Source organism: Xiphias gladius, unplaced genomic scaffold (genome assembly GCF_016859285.1).
Source record: "Xiphias gladius isolate SHS-SW01 ecotype Sanya breed wild unplaced genomic scaffold, ASM1685928v1 HiC_scaffold_218, whole genome shotgun sequence".
Taxonomy (NCBI): domain Eukaryota; kingdom Metazoa; phylum Chordata; class Actinopteri; order Istiophoriformes; family Xiphiidae; genus Xiphias; species Xiphias gladius.
In genome coordinates this window covers 25001-36056 of record NW_024401884.1, presented here as the reverse complement: position 1 = coordinate 36056, position 11056 = coordinate 25001, and the positions used below count along the sequence as shown (strand labels likewise).

Here is an 11056-nt window from a genome sequence, read left to right as displayed (position 1 = left end):
AATGAATAATGAAACACACATGTATGTATTTATATATAAATATTAGTAAATCCATAGAGAAAGCATCAGGTTCTGTGTTCTAATTTATGCAAGTGAGCTGCTGGTTGTCATGATTCCGGGTTCTGATATCACAGTGTACACATTCTAAATAATTGTTGGCAGTGAGAGAGAGGCTTCACTTTTGTTCTGTTACTTGAACTGGTTGCATGCTTATCAGAAACTGATCAGTACGCCTTATATTTCTTCGATCGATTCATTTAAAGAAAAAAAAAGGGAAAAATGTGGTAAGTACCTTTGCTTGAGTTTCAAAATATTGTCTGGTTTTTGCATAGTAATTTGGTCAAACACTGAAAGAGTTTAACAAAGTCATGGAAGAGAAATACAACTAAGTTTTACTATATTATAAACCTTTTGTCACATTGTCAGGCAACGTCGTGCTCCAAAAGAGGAGCTGCTGTGTTCAGGGAGCAGATTAACTCTGCCCGCCCTGTCCAACAACAAAGGCCTGCTGACCGGCAGACCGCAGCTTCCGGGGAACACAGTGCTGAAGCTTGACGAGGCAATCGCCTGCACCCTGGGCGAAGGTGTTTCACGGGTAAGAAATACCAGCCCATCCTTGCACCATGTTCTTTATATTTTATATCAATAATCTGACTTTTTGAAACCAGAATAAATAAGTCCTTTGCAAAGCCAGCGATGTTGGATGCATCTATTTGGAGAAAATACATTTTATAGGCAAAGTAAACGTGCAGTTATTATTAATTTCATTATTTTAAGTGTAAACATTTCTGAATGTTTTTTTTTTTTTTTTTCCTGTAGATCCCCTCGGCCACTCGTTGCACGATGAGGCATCTCAGCTCTCGGCATACAGAGGTCAGCCAGTGGCAGGCCGGATATATGAGAGCATTTGGCAAGTGGAACAGGAGATCACTGCTTTGAAGCTGGTACGACATATATATACTGTACATCTAAATACCTAGAAGCTACTCATGTGCAAAGGAGGAAAGAGAACGCCGTTAGAGAGGAAAGAGTGGCTGTACACTCAGTTCAGTAGCTCTCTTTTATTTGAAAAAACTTAAATCTCGTCTTCAACGTTGCTCTCGTGTGTTCAGGTGAAAGACACGGCCGTGCGTCTCCACGAAGCAGTTGTACAGTCAGCTCATCAGTGACTGTCTGGTGCTCAATACAAGTTTGAGCAGAGACGTCCTGGCACAGGACCACATCCTTATTCACCTCAAGAAAGAAGAGCAGCTTACCAATGAGACCAGAGAGCTGCTCCAGAAGCAGATCCGCATCCTTCTCGACAAACTGAGGTCAGACCATCCGAGTTCTTTCTGAATCAATCCTGTTGATTTTTCATGTAATAATAACTTCATGTTAATATCATCCACTAAATTTAAAGGGTTTTCCTGAACCGTATGTCCATATTATGTTAATCTTTTGTGTTTTAATTGTTACAAAACAGACTGAATAAAATAGTAGGGACACCTTAATGCTGAGCTGACATCCAAATTTTTCTTCATCTTCAAACATTCTCAGAGATTTCAAGGCTTCAGTCACTTTGAAGTGCAATTATTACAGAAAACGAGGAATTCAAGCCTCAGTCTGGATTTTTGCTACAGTTTTGTACCAGTCTGGAAACCGTGACCTATATAGAATCTGATTTGGATTTAAAACGTGATCTGAAATCTGCTTCTGTTGCATCTCACCTTGTTTCCTAATCCTCCTCCAGCTCTCTGAAGGAGGTTCGCACTCAGCTCCTGGCAGATTTTCAGGACAAGGGCCAAGCCATCGAGGTCACCACCAAATGCATCAAACACAGGGTCAACCCCCCGAGCTCCAGGCTCCCTGCCGCTCAATACAAGCCCGACCTCGTCAGCTATGACAAGTGGCTGTCCCACTGCAGGGAGCTGAGGCTGATGGCTGGTAACCTGATTAAAGACTCTTCTACCTTCAGGGGAAACCTGCGGTTCACCCTGGCTAATGTAAGACAACACTGCCACTACCTAAATTCTAAGGCTCACTTGAACACCAGCTTTTAGGGAAAGAGAGCTACTGAACATTTTTATGTAAAGCTTCTGTCAGTGTGAGAATGTGCATTCTTCTTGATCTCCAAATGAATGTGAACCCTAAAATCTGGGTTCCAGGCTTCATTCAGCTAAGTAACAGGAGAGGGAGATTACACTTAGACTGAAGTTACGCCATATAAAGGATAATTTTGCTATTTTAACCCTTGTTTTTTTCTTTCCATTCTGATCGACATTTTGTCAGTTCTTCATCATATAGCCAGAGTAATATTTTTAGTTGGTCCAGAAATATGAACTATGCATGCTTGTCTCTCATCTCCTTGCCGGTGTGTGTGTGATGCAGATGAAAATTGCCCAAGAGCGCCAGCGCCAAGAGCACCACTGACTCACTGAGGAGAGAGATCAACGAGCTGAGCAAGGTCCAGAATAAAATGATGTGGGAGAGGAAGCAGGTCAGTCAAGTGAATTTTAGTCACAATTCACAGCCTACCATCCACGGGTTGATTCTACTCCACTTTATGAGATGGTTACTCATTATTTTATGGCTTTCTTTAATCTCCAGATGAAGGATGAGATTTCTGATCTGACCAAGGACATTCAGAAATTGATGGGTCAGATATGGAACTGTGACTCCAAGCTGCATCAGGCCACCCAACGCCTGGACATCCTCAACCAGAGACCTGGACGTGAGCACTGCCTGGACCAGGTAAGTGGCTCACTCAACAGCTGAGATATGATCACGGTTACAGTCAGAAACACAGAAATGAAATAGCCTTTCAGATCTTAGTTGTTGTCACTGTGGAAACGTGGCGGCTTTAACCTTCTTTTTTTTCTGTTCCTCCTCCAGCCCTACATCAGCCTCACACTGGAGAAACATGACCTGGCAAAGATGGTGGCTGGACTTAACCCAGTACTGAAGCGCTCCCAGTAAGTCTGTCTAGCAGTAGCTATAGCCCGTCACCTAATGTCTTACTTTTAAATATTTTGACCCTCTTCCGTAAGATATCCTGAATGTATCCATTTTCATGTTAACCCTCAATTCTAGGCGGGACTTGAAGGTTGCACTTGGCGTCTGAAGGTTCTGGAGGACAAACTGATCACAAATGCTCATAACCTGAACGTGGAGCAGAAGTGCCAGAACCTGCACCAAAGTTTCCTGCCTGCGCTCGACACCACCGTGGTCCTGGCCAAAAAGGCCACGGGCCGCTCCAGCCCTCGAGCCTACTTACAGTAGAGCCTGGCGGAGTGCATTAGCACTCTGCTGCACCCTGTGGTCTCTTCCGTGCAGTGTTGTAAAATGTAATAAAAAGTCTCAAAGCAAAAATGATATTGGCTAGTTGAGAATCTGTAGGTACCCATCTTTGTTTTCTGCTGGGGATCGAGGCCCCTGTGATTTTGAGTGATAATGTGTTTTTGTTGCATTTTCCCAAAGAAGAACTTGGTGAGTTTGGCCCAGAAACCAAATCATCTAAAAAGTTCATTCAGGGGTTGATGCAAACTGTCTCGTGGTTATTTATTTAGGATTTTTAAAAGTCACATTACCAAAAAGCAGCTGACACACAGTGAATGTGGGGTCTCCTGGGCAGTTGGCTGCTTCCCCCTGTTGTTTACAGTATTTTTAGCCTCCAAATATTTAAATTTGAAGACTTTCAGGAAAAACCCCAAGTGAATAAATGGTTTAGTACTTCACCGCCACCACTTCACTCCCGGACCGGGCAGTGTGAGATGCTTTGAATCAGCATTTAGACTTTAATGTCGGAAGATTAAAATCTACAGACAATAAAACTGAAGAGTAAACTGAAATAATAAAATATCAACAACAAAAAAATTAAAAGAATAGAATTTCTGCTGGTGTTTGGGAATGGGTGGCTGAGAGGTTGCGGGTCTGAGTTTTAAAGTCCCTCTCGGCGACCTGAGAAGAGTCTGCAAGCACACCTGGCGAAGTGTATCAGCGCCGCATCCGAGGTGTGGGGATACCCAATGTAAAGTGCCAAAAGCTTATAGTGGATTTTAGGACGCGATAATAATCATCCTATGACGTAATACATATATACATCGGGCATGAGAGGTTTACGGGCACTCGTCTCAGAGACGATGAAAACAGGTGACAAGTAGAAGGTAGCGCAAGTATGGTAGACAACAGACTGTGATGAGATCCAGGAAGTGGGCAGGGGCGCGAATTGATTTACAGCTTGAGGGAGATGGGACAACGAGCAGGAGGAGGAGGAACAGCCTGACCCGAGAGTAGAAGAGAATGTAGCAGGATTGGATGACCTTGGCATAGCTTCGGACTGGCAGATAACATAGGCAGAAAACCAACCCTAAGATCAGACACGCACAAGAAAGCTATTCAAGGGCATCACCAATTCCCACTGATAACGTCAGGGGAGGGATGAGATACAAGCCGTTTGGTATAGGGATGTGGAGGCGATAGTGGATAAACTGCCCCGGTGGCTGAGGGAGGGAATTTGTGGCTGAACCAATTAGACCGTTTAACTGCGGGACAAAGACTGGCCTTGGGCGACTTTAGGGCAGTGGTAGCGCGCTGCCCTAACGAGGGGTGGCGTCATGGATCTCGAGAGAAATCGGCACCAGTAGGATTGGAGATGACATACCACTGGCGTGTGATTACAGACATAGGGCGGGCTATGAGAGAAAAATATCCACTTCCCAGCGCAGCAATAATGCCCAAAATGAAATGGGATCCCAAACAGAACCCCGTGAGTACATAGATCAGGGAAAAAGACACATGGCTTAAATATACTGGCCAACATCCAGGAAAAGCAGGGACACAGAGAGGAGTGGTTCAGACAGGCAGTATTAGAAGGTGTCCCTGAAGAAGTCAAAACAGCTATGATAAGCAACCCTGATCTGCCTGGGAGTGATTCACATGTGTGAGCGCCATCTCATGCACCACTTATCTCGAGCACAAGACACATGCGAGAAGGAACAAGATAACATTAAAGAATTGCAGACACAGCTGCTCAAACTGCAACACACTGAAGCTAGACAGAAAACACAAGAGAAGAATAGGAAGAAAGGAGAGCCCATAAAAATAATGATGACAGCTGAACAAAATCAGAACCCCGACCTGTACCCCGTTCCGCCTAGGGAGCCACCAACATTGCAGCAGCAGAGGGGCTATAGTGGGGGAGCATGAGAGGGCGGGCGGACGAAGAGGCGTGGGGTGGACCTGCTCAGCCGGGGGGAGGCCGTTGCTACTACTGTGAAGAAATAGGACATTGGGTCTGCGATTGCCCCCACCTGAGAAAAGGAGGAGGCAGGGGAGGTCCAGCTGGAGGAAGAGGTGGGCGGTCCAGAGGCAGGGGATGGGCATCATATGGGCCGCCTACCGAGGCAGAGCCATATAGAACCAACATGCCGGCCGTCACTGGGAGCCACCTGAAGAGTGGGATCCTCAGTACCAGTGACACGCCCACAGAGAGACTCTGGCAGCACTACCACGGCAGATCCAATGCTGTCAGTACAAGTCGAAGAGCAGACTCTGCCATTTTTGGTTGACACGGCCCACCGTCTCTACCATGAAGGCGGTGCCTCCTGCTTCCTTTTCGGATTAATCCATCACACTAATGGGGTTCTCTGGGGAATAGCAGACTCTGCCGATAACCAAGCCACTACGAACGCAGTTGGGGAAACAATCTCTGACACATCCTTTTGTGCACTCACCCGCCGCCCCCCTGAATTTATTGGGAAGAGATCTGTTGGTGAAATTAGGGGCGTCGATAATGTGCAGTGCGGATGGTTTGGTGGTCACTCTACGGATGGACAGCAACTGCCATGTTTGGGGCAAGCCACCTCAGGTCAGTACCTCCTACAGCCTGTACACGAACAATACGCTGACATCTACTGGGGCCTGTTACAGCCGGACACGGTTGAGCGACGAGGTATCCTCTGGGCATACATGCTGTGGAAACCCTGGATCGCCCTCCTGGAGCCCTATATCTCCCTCCTGATCCCCTCACGTCACCCTCTTTTACGACAGGCTGCCGACAGATTGGTATCAGGACCAATTCCAGGAACAACTGGATGGTCATGAATGGACGATTGAATCACAAAATATTTATGTGGCACCCCAGGCGTGGCGGCAGCGGTCAAATTGACTCCCGAACAGGCTGCATGGTACAGGATGGGGGATGAAGCGTCCCCATGTCTCGTGGCTCTACACCCCGCATCAGGCCAAAGAACTAGGGGTATAGTAAAAAGGGCACAGGAACAGGCGGATTGGGTACAAACAACCATCCCACAGGTACACTACTCTCCGCTTCACGTGCGACGTCGCATAAATATCAATGCCACCGACACAGCAACCATGGAACACACACATATCACACGCCAACATGGTAGGGAGAAACAGATCATCACCTGGCAGCACACATGATTGAGTCACTCCTCAACGATTATGGGCTCAGAGCCCTACTGATGTAGTATGGGCTGGGCACTGGAGAGCACTGGGCTGGCTAGCTCAGAACCTAAGATCACCACTAACGGGCAGAATAATCCCTGGTGACAAAATCGGTAACAGGGTAGTCCACCCCTGTTACGAAGCAAGACAGACATCGAAGGAGGAAAGGAAACAGCGCCCTTCCTGCATGTAGCAAACCGCGCTACCCACGCAAGAATTAAAAGCTAGAAAAATTGATTCAATGTCGGCTCAGCTTAGCATTTGTATTTTCTGTTGGATAATTGTACTCATGGTGTTTGGCTGGGGCTTAAGTAGATTGCTATTGACAGGGCACACCCTTATAAGTACATATAGAAAAAACAGGGGACGACATTAACAGTGTGTGCCGTAGATGCCTGTCAATAATACTAAGTACTGGGAGTTGGGGCTTTGACACAAAGGTTGGCCCTGGAAAACCAAGGAAGATAACAGTGTAAATAATAAAGGCTTTTCGCTTGGCACATATATTCGGCGACGCATAAGGTATTAAGTGTCGTGCTATTTCCCGGCGGTAGGCTAGGATGCGTTTATCGGCAATCGGGCTATTATGGCTGACAGCCCTGTCAGTTAGATTGATTGACACTGCGATTCAGGGAAGAATGCAGGCCATGATGCCACCGCTCCTGCCCTTAGAGGAGCACATAGAAGTAACCGACAACAAAGTTAGGCTTAGGGTTGTGGGTGACTTTTGAGTGATCTCTTTGCAGCGATCAAAGGGGAATTGTGGGGATACCCAATGTAAAGTGCCAAAAGCTTATAGTGGATTGTAGGACACGCGATAATAATCATCCTATGACGTAATACATATATACATCGGGCATGAGAGGTTTACGGGCACTCGTCTCAGAGGCGATGAAAACAGGTGACAAGTAGAAGGTAGCGCAAGTATGGTAGACAACAGACTGTGATGAGATCCAGGAAGTGGGCAGGGGAGGATCCAGCGAAGACAGTACTTAAGACACCACTAAAGATAACGAGTCAGATCTCTCTTGTTACCACTTTGAATGCATATGCTCTATGCTGTAACGGAGGGATCTCCGCACTTTGCAAACTCGTAATAAAACTGAGTGCACTGTCTACAGTCGTCTCTCTCTGTGTGTTCCTTGCTGCATCAACGTTCACGGGGAGTGGAAATAGTTACCACTCAACACTGGTAACCTGATTAAAGACTCTTCTACCTTCAGGGGAAACCTGCGGTTCACCCTGGCTAATGTAAGACAACACTGCCACTACCTAAATTCTAAAGCTCACTTGAACACCAGCTTTTAGGGAAAGAGCTACGAACATTTTTATGTAAAGCTTCTGTCAGTATGAGAATGTGCATTCTTCTTGATCTCCAAATGAATGTGTGAACCCTAAAATCTGGGTTCCAGGCTTCATTCAGCTAAGTAACAGGAGGGGAGATTACACTTAGACTGAAGTTACGCCATAAAGGATAATTTTGCTATTTTAACCCTTGTTTTTTCTTTCCATTCTGATCGACATTTTGTCAGTTCTTCATCATATAGCCAGAGTAATATTTTTAGTTGGTCCAGAAATATGAACTATGCATGCTTGTCTCTCATCTCCTTGCCGGTGTGTGTGACGATGCAGATGAAAATTGCCCAAGAGCGCCAGCGCAGCACCACTGACTCACTGAGGAGAGAGATCAACGAGCTGAGCAAGGTCCAGAATAAAATGATGTGGGAGAGGAAGCAGGTCAGTCAAGTGAATTTTAGTCACAATTCACACAGCCTACCATCCACGGGTTGATTCTACTCCACTTTATGAGATGGTTACTCATTATTTTATGGCTTTCTTTAATCTCCAGATGAAGGATGAGATTTCTGATCTGACCAAGGACATTCAGAAATTGATGGGTCAGATATGGAACTGTGACTCCAAGCTGCATCAGGCCACCCAACGCCTGGACATCCTCAACCAGAGACCTGGACGTGAGCACTGCCTGGACCAGGTAAGTGGCTCACTCAACAGCTGAGATATGATACGGTTGCAGTCAGAAACACAGAAATGAAATAGCCTTTCAGATCTTAGTTGTTGTCACTGTGGAAACGTGGCGGCTTTAACCTTCTTTTTTTCTGTTCCTCCTCCAGCCCTACATCAGCCTCACACTGGAGAAACATGACCTGGCAAAGATGGTGGCTGGACTTAACCCAGTACTGAAGCGCTCCCAGTAAGTCTGTCTAGCAGTAGCTATAGCCCGTCACCTAATGTCTTACTTTTAAATATTTTGACCCTTTTCCGTAAGATATCCTGAATGTATCCATTTTCATGTTAACCCTCAATTCTAGGCGGGACTTGGAGGTTGCACGCAGGCGTCTGAAGGTTCTGGAGGACAAACTGGTCACAAATGCTCATAACCTGAACGTGGAGCAGAAGTGCCAGAACCTGCACCAAAGTTTCCTGCCTGCGCTCGACACCACCGTGGTCCTGGCCAACAAGGCCACGGGCCGCTCCAGCCCTCGAGCCTACTTACAGTAGAGCCTGGCGGAGTGCATTAGCACTCTGCTGCATCCCTGTGGTCTCTTCCATGCAGTGTTGTAAAATGTAATAAAAAGTCTCAAAGCAAAAATGATATTGGCTAGTTGAGAATCTGTAGGTACCCATCTTTGTTTTCTGCTGGGGATCGAGGCCCCTGTGATTTTGAGTGATAATGTGTTTTTGTTGCATTTTCCCAAAGAAGAACTTGGTGAGTTTGGCCCAGAAACCAAATCATCTAAAAGTTCATTCAGGGGGTTGATGCAACAAACTGTCTCGTGGTTATTTATTTAGGATTTTTAAAAGTCACATTACCAAAAAGCAGCTGACACACAGTGAATGTGGGGTCTCCTGGGCAGTTGGCTGCTTCCCCCTGTTGTTTACAGTATTTTTAGCCTCCAAATATTTAAATTTGAAGACTTTCAGGAAAAACCCCAAGTGAATAAATGGTTTAGTACTTCACCGCCACCACTTCACTCCCGGACCGGGCAGTGTGAGATGCTTTGAATCAGCATTTAGACTTTAATGTCGGAAGATTAAAATCTACAGACAATAAAACTGAAGAGTAAACTGAAATAATAAAATATCAAAAAAAAAAAAAAATTAAAAGAATAGAACTTCTGCTGGTGTTTGGGAATGGGTGGCTGAGAGGTTGCGGGTCTGAGTTTTTAAAGTCCCCTCTCGGCGACCTGAGAAGAGTCTGCAAGCACACCTGGCGAAGTGTATCAGCGCCGCATCCGAGGTGTGGGGATACCCAATGTAAAGTGCCAAAAGCTTATAGTGGATTTTAGGACACGCGATAATAATCATCCTATGACGTAATACATATATACATCGGGCATGAGAGGTTTACGGGCACTCGTCTCAGAGACGATGAAAACAGGTGACAAGTAGAAGGTAGCGCAAGTATGGTAGACAACAGACTGTGATGAGATCCAGGAAGTGGGCAGGGGGCGCGAATTGATTTACAGCTTGAGGGGAGATGGGACAACGAGCAGGAGGAGGAGGAACAGCCTGACCCGAGAGTAGAAGAGAATGTAGCAGGATTGGATGACCTTGGCATAGCTTTCGGACTGGCAGATAACATAGGCAGAAAACCAACCCTAAGATCAGACACGCACAAGAAAGCTATTCAAGGGCATCACCAATTCCACCTGATAACGTCAGGGGAGGGATGAGATACAAGCCGTTTGGTATAGGGGATGTGCGGGCGATAGTGGATAAACTGCCCCGGTGGCTGAGGGAGGGAATTTGTGGCTGAACCAATTAGACCGTTTAACTGCGGGACAAAGACTGGCCTTGGGCGACTTTAGGGCAGTGGTAGCGCGCTGCCTAACGAGGGGTGGCGTCATGGATCTCGAGAGAGAAGTCGGCACCAGTAGGATTGGAGATGACATACCACTGACGCGTGTGATTACAGACATAGGGCGGGCTATGAGAGAAAAATATCCACTTCCGTGTCACACGACCCGCCACTTTATTCGTCAGCTAAAAACTGTGGAGCGGAGTTTAAAACGGGAGCATTTTTCTACAACAATATCCAAGAAAAGTACTACGGTTATCCACATTTAACGTCCCGGAGTCGCTATTGAAGTAACGTACCTAGGAGCCGTTACAGGTTTTGCACCGAAATCTGTGAGCTTTTAAATTCTGACCCTCGGGGAAGAGTTGACCACATATTAACTAGCAACTGACAAATAGGCTTTTTTTTCCCTATCTTACTAACGTTACTGAGTAATCCTTTTAGTCCGAGTTGTCTCAATAAGGCGTGTGACGATGTTAAAAACAAACTTTTGGTGGTTATAAACTATAGCCAGTGGTGGAAGATGTATTTCAGGTTCTTTACCTAATTAAAAGTAGCAGTATCACAATGTAAACAAAGTCCTGTATATTATTAGCAAGGTGAACTTAGAGTATCAAAAGTAAAAGTGCCCATTGTGCAGACACTCGTTGGCTCTACTGAGCTTCCATTCATTTACCTATTAATGATGATTTAATTGAGATATTTTTTACTGAATGAGAATAACTATATGTTGCAGATTCAGAAGTTCACCCCAATTGTTCTACTTTATTCTATTTTATTTAAGTA

The 11056-nt window shown here is 45.7% G+C and overlaps 1 pseudogene; it reads left to right on the top strand.

Annotated features, from left to right (window-relative positions):
• The first annotated feature begins 279 nt into the window (after window positions 1-279).
• On the top strand, window positions 280-3103 carry LOC120787561 (annotated as a pseudogene).
• The last annotated feature ends 7953 nt before the right edge of the window (window positions 3104-11056 follow it).